The sequence below is a fragment of the Harmonia axyridis genome, chromosome X, assembly GCF_914767665.1.
Source record: "Harmonia axyridis chromosome X, icHarAxyr1.1, whole genome shotgun sequence".
In the NCBI taxonomy this organism is placed as follows: Eukaryota; Metazoa; Arthropoda; class Insecta; order Coleoptera; family Coccinellidae; genus Harmonia; species Harmonia axyridis.
Genome location: NC_059508.1, coordinates 34,783,293 through 34,788,292, shown reverse-complemented (window position 1 = coordinate 34,788,292; position 5,000 = coordinate 34,783,293). Strand labels below are relative to the sequence as shown.

The 5,000-nt window shown below is 41.4% G+C and overlaps 1 non-coding gene across 1 annotated transcript; it reads right to left on the bottom strand.

The window, feature by feature from the left end:
- Nucleotides 1-2,541: 2,541 nt before the first annotated feature.
- LOC123688291 lies at nt 2,542-2,660 on the bottom strand. Its single transcript, XR_006749819.1, has one exon. It is a non-coding gene; the product is annotated as a 5S ribosomal RNA (ribosomal RNA).
- Between the last annotated feature and the right edge of the window lie 2,340 nt (nt 2,661-5,000).

Here is a 5,000-nt window from a genome sequence, read left to right as displayed (position 1 = left end):
AAAAATCATCTCTCTAACTATCCTGGTTCAAAAGTTGTATCGGAACTTTTCACGTCGAAAAAGAACATAGGCGAAAAAGGACGTGAACATTATTCCTTATAAAAATCAAACCCGACCATGGATTTTGATTCTGATTGTTGATTATCGCTATTAGAACACATTAGGAGGCAACCAAATCAAATTTGAGAAAATTCCACAATCAGAAAATTTTTTTCGAAAAAAAAAAAAAAATTCGAGATCACCTCGGTCATGGCAAGTTATTTCCCACAATCCATTCCCCGATCCACGTACATCCCAGAAAAAATCATCTCTCTAACTATCCTGGTTCAAAAGTTGTATCGGAACATTTTCACGTCGAAAATATATCTCTAAGTCCAAACCGATGCACCACGTAAACTAGGGCAGACCGATGCACCACGTAATATCGGGCAGACCGATGCAGAACGTAAACTCGATCATACCGATGCTTCACGTAATCTCGATCTTACCGATGCACCACGTAAACAAGGGCAGACCGATGCAGAACGTAAAGTAGATCTTACCGATGCACCACGTAATCTCGATCTTACCGATGCACCACGTAATCTCCATCTTACCGATGCACCACGTGAACTGGATCTTACCGATGCAGAACGTGAATTGGATCTTACCGATGCAGAACGTGAATTGGATCTTACCGATGCACCACGTAAACTCGATCATACCGATGCACCACGTAATCCGGGCAGACCGATGCACAACGTAAATGACGATCGGGACCGGGGCGATCGGTCGTATCTGACACCGCCGGCTCGGTTCTAACATCGTCAATGAGTCGGGGTTGTAAAAAAGGACGTGAACATTTTTCCTTATAAAAATCAAACCCGACCATGGATTTTGATTCTGATTGTTGATTATCGCTACTAGAACATATAAGGAGGCAACCAAATCAAATTTGAGAAAATTCCACGATCAGAAAATTTTTTTCGAAAAAAAAAAAAAATCGTAATCACCTCGGTCATGGCGAGTTATTTTCCGTATTTCATTCCACAATCAACGTACAACATAGAAGAAATCATCTCTCTAACTATCCTGGTTCAAAAGTTGTATCGGAACATTTCACGTCGTAATATCTCGCCAAGTCCAGACCTCGGCGATAGGTAGTATCTGACACCGTCCGCTCGGGACTGACATCGACTTGGACTCGGGCTGATGATGGGGAGGCGTTTAAGGACGTGAACATTTTTCCTTATAAAAATTAAAGTCGACAATGAATATTGATTCTGATTACTGATTTACGCTTTAAAAACACATTAGAAGGCAACCAAATCGAATTTGAGGAAATTCCACGATCAGAAAATTTTTTTCGAAAAAAAAAAAAATCCGAAAAATATTTTTCGATTCCGATTACTGATTTACTCTTTTAGAACACATTAGGAGGCAACCAAATCAAATTTGAGAAAATTCCACAATCAGAAAATTTTTTTCGAAAAAAAAAAAAATTCGAGGACACCTCGGTCATGGCAAGTTATTTCCCACAATCCATTCCCCGATCCACGTACATCCCAGAAAAAATCATCTCTCTAACTATCCTGGTTCAAAAGTTGTATCGGAACATTTTCACGTCGAAAATATATCTCTAAGTCCAAACCGATGCACCACGTAAACTAGGGCAGACCGATGCACCACGTAATATCGGGCAGACCGATGCAGAACGTAAACTCGATCATACCGATGCTTCACGTAATCTCGATCTTACCGATGCACCACGTAAACAAGGGCAGACCGATGCAGAACGTAAAGTAGATCTTACCGATGCACCACGTAATCTCGATCTTACCGATGCACCACGTAATCTCCATCTTACCGATGCACCACGTGAACTGGATCTTACCGATGCACCACGTAATCTCAATCTTACCGATGCACCACGTGAACTGGATCTTACCGATGCAGAACGTGAATTGGATCTTACCGATGCACCACGTAAACTCGATCTTACCGATGCACCACGTAATCTCGATCTTACCGATGCACCACGTGAACTGGATCTTACCGATGCAGAACGTGAATTGGATCTTACCGATGCACCACGTAAACTCGATCTTACCGATGCACCACGTAATCTCAATCTTACCGATGCACCACGTGAACTGGATCTTACCGATGCAGAACGTGAATTGGATCTTACCGATGCACCACGTAAACTCGATCTTACCGATGCACCACGTAATCTCAATCTTACCGATGCACCACGTGAACTGGATCTTACCGATGCAGAACGTGAATTGGATCTTACCGATGCACCACGTAAACTCGATCTTACCGATGCACCACGTAATCTCGATCTTACCGATGCACCACGTGAACTGGATCTTACCGATGCAGAACGTGAATTGGATCTTACCGATGCACCACGTAAACTCGATCTTACCGATGCACCACGTAATCTCAATCTTACCGATGCATCACGTAATCTCGATCTTACCGATGCAGAACGTAAACTCGATCATACCGATGCACCACGTTATCTCGGCAGACCGATGCAGAACGTAAAAAAAAAGCTTACAGCACGCGGTGTTCCCAAGCGGTCACCCATCCAAGTACTAACCGCGCCCGACGCTGCTTGGCTTCAGTGTTCTGACGAGAACTGGCAATTTCAGCGTGGTATGGCCGTAAACAACAAATATAGCGATATTTTCTATGATATCTCACTTTTTGGGAGCGGAAAGGACGTGAACGTTTTTCCTTATAAAAAATGAAATAACTTTTGGATATTAATTCTGATTGTTGATTTAAGTTTTAAGAACACATTAGGACATATCTCAATGAAATTTGAGGGATTTCCGAAATCGAAAAATATTTTTCGAAAAAAAAAAAAAATCCCAGAAGACCTCGGTCATCTCAAGTTTATTTCCATATTCTATTACACAATCAACGTACATCACAAAAGGAACCATCTCTCTAACTATCACAGTTAAATTTTTGTATCGGAACATTTCACGTCGGAATATCTCGCTAAGTCCAGACCGGGGAGATCGGTCGCATTTGACACCGTCCGCTCCGGTCTAACATCGTCTTGGAGTCGGGGTAACGATGGAGAGGCGTTTAAGGACGTGAACATTTTTCCTTATAAAAATTAAAGTCGACAATGAATATTGATTCTGATTACTGATTTACTCTTTTAGTACACATTAGAAGGCAACGCAATCAGATTTGAGGAAATTTCAAGATCAGAAAATTTTTTTCGAAAAAAAAAAAAATTCAAGAACACCTGGGTCATGGCAAGTTATTTCCCACAATCCATTCCACAATCAACGTACAACATAGAAGAAATCATCTCTCTAACTATCCTGGTTCAAAAGTTGTATCGGAACATTTCACGTCGAAATACCTCGCCAAGTCCAGACCGGGGCGATAGGTAGTATCTGACACCGTCCGCTCGGGACTGACATCGACTTGGACTCGGGCTAATGATGGGGAGGCGTTTAAGGACGTGAACATTTTTCCTTATAAAAATTAAAGTCGACAATGAATATTGATTCTGATTACTGATTTACGCTTTAAAAACACATTAGAAGGCAACCAAATCAAATTTGAGGAAATTCCAAAATCAGAAAATTTTTTTTCAAAAAAAAAAAAATCCGAAAAATATTTTTCGATTCTGATTACTGATTTACTCTTTTAGAACACATTAGAAGGCAACGAAATCAAATTTGAGTGAAATCCAAAATCAGAAAATATTTTTCGAAAAAAAAAAAAAATTCGAGAACACCTCGGTCATGGCAAGTTATTTTCCACAATCCATTCCCCAATCAACGTACATCCCAGAAAAAATCATCTCTCTAACTATCCTGGTTCAAAAGTTGTATCGGAACATTTTCACGTCGAAAATATATCTCAGAGTCCAGACCGATGCAGAACGTAAACTCGATCATACCGATGCTTCACGTAATCTCGATCTTACCGATGCACAACGTAAACTAGATCACACCGATGCAGAACGTAAACTCGATCATACCGATGCACCACGTAAACTCAGGCAGACCGATGCAGAACGTGAACTCGATCTTACCGATGCACCACGTAATCTCGATCTTACCGATGCACCACGTAAACTCGGGCAGACCGATGCAGAACGTGAACTCGATCTTACCGATGCACCACGTAAACTAGGGCTGACCGATGCATCACGTAAACGACGATCGAGAGGCGCGAAAGGACGTGAACGTTTTTCATTATAAAAATTGAAATAAATGATAAATAATGATTCTGATTGTTGGTTATCATTTTTAATAAGCATTAGGAGGCAACCAAATGAAATTTGAGGAAATTCCGATAATAGAAAATTTTTTCGAAAAAAAAAAAAAATTCATGAAATCCTCGGTCATCGCAAAATATTTACCATATTCTGTTCGATAATCAACGTATATTTAAGAAGGAATCATATCTGTATCTATCTTGGTTCAAATTTTGTATCGGAACATTTTGACCAAAGTCCGAGCTTCGGCCGAAACAGACACCGCTGACCTGGCCTATCGATCGACCGAGAGTCGGGGATAGAGCGTAAGTGTTGTCTGGAGGGGAACCCTGTGCTCTCCTGACATATATAGGGAAGGTGGTCGCGTTGGGCGATGCAGAACGTTTGGATCGGGAATTATATTTTTGGTTCAGCTATTGGAATATGGTTTATTGTTGGTATATATTGGCGAAATAACGTTCTTACTGACTGGGGATATTCATAAAAATGAGTCCGGAGATTTTCAGATCGAAGTCCGAGTGATCCGACTTGGAAGGCGTGTTGGGTGGGTCGAGATGGCTTAGATAGATCAGACGAGGCGGGCTAAGTGTTGACGTCATGCATCGGTCCATTTTCAGATTGAGTCCGAGTAATCCGACTTTGAAAGAGTGTTGGGTGCGTCGAGACTGTTTAGATAGATCGGACGAGGCGGACTAGGTGTTAACGACATGCATCGGTATATTTTCTGATCGGAGTCCGAAGAAATCGGCCCTAGTAGGCG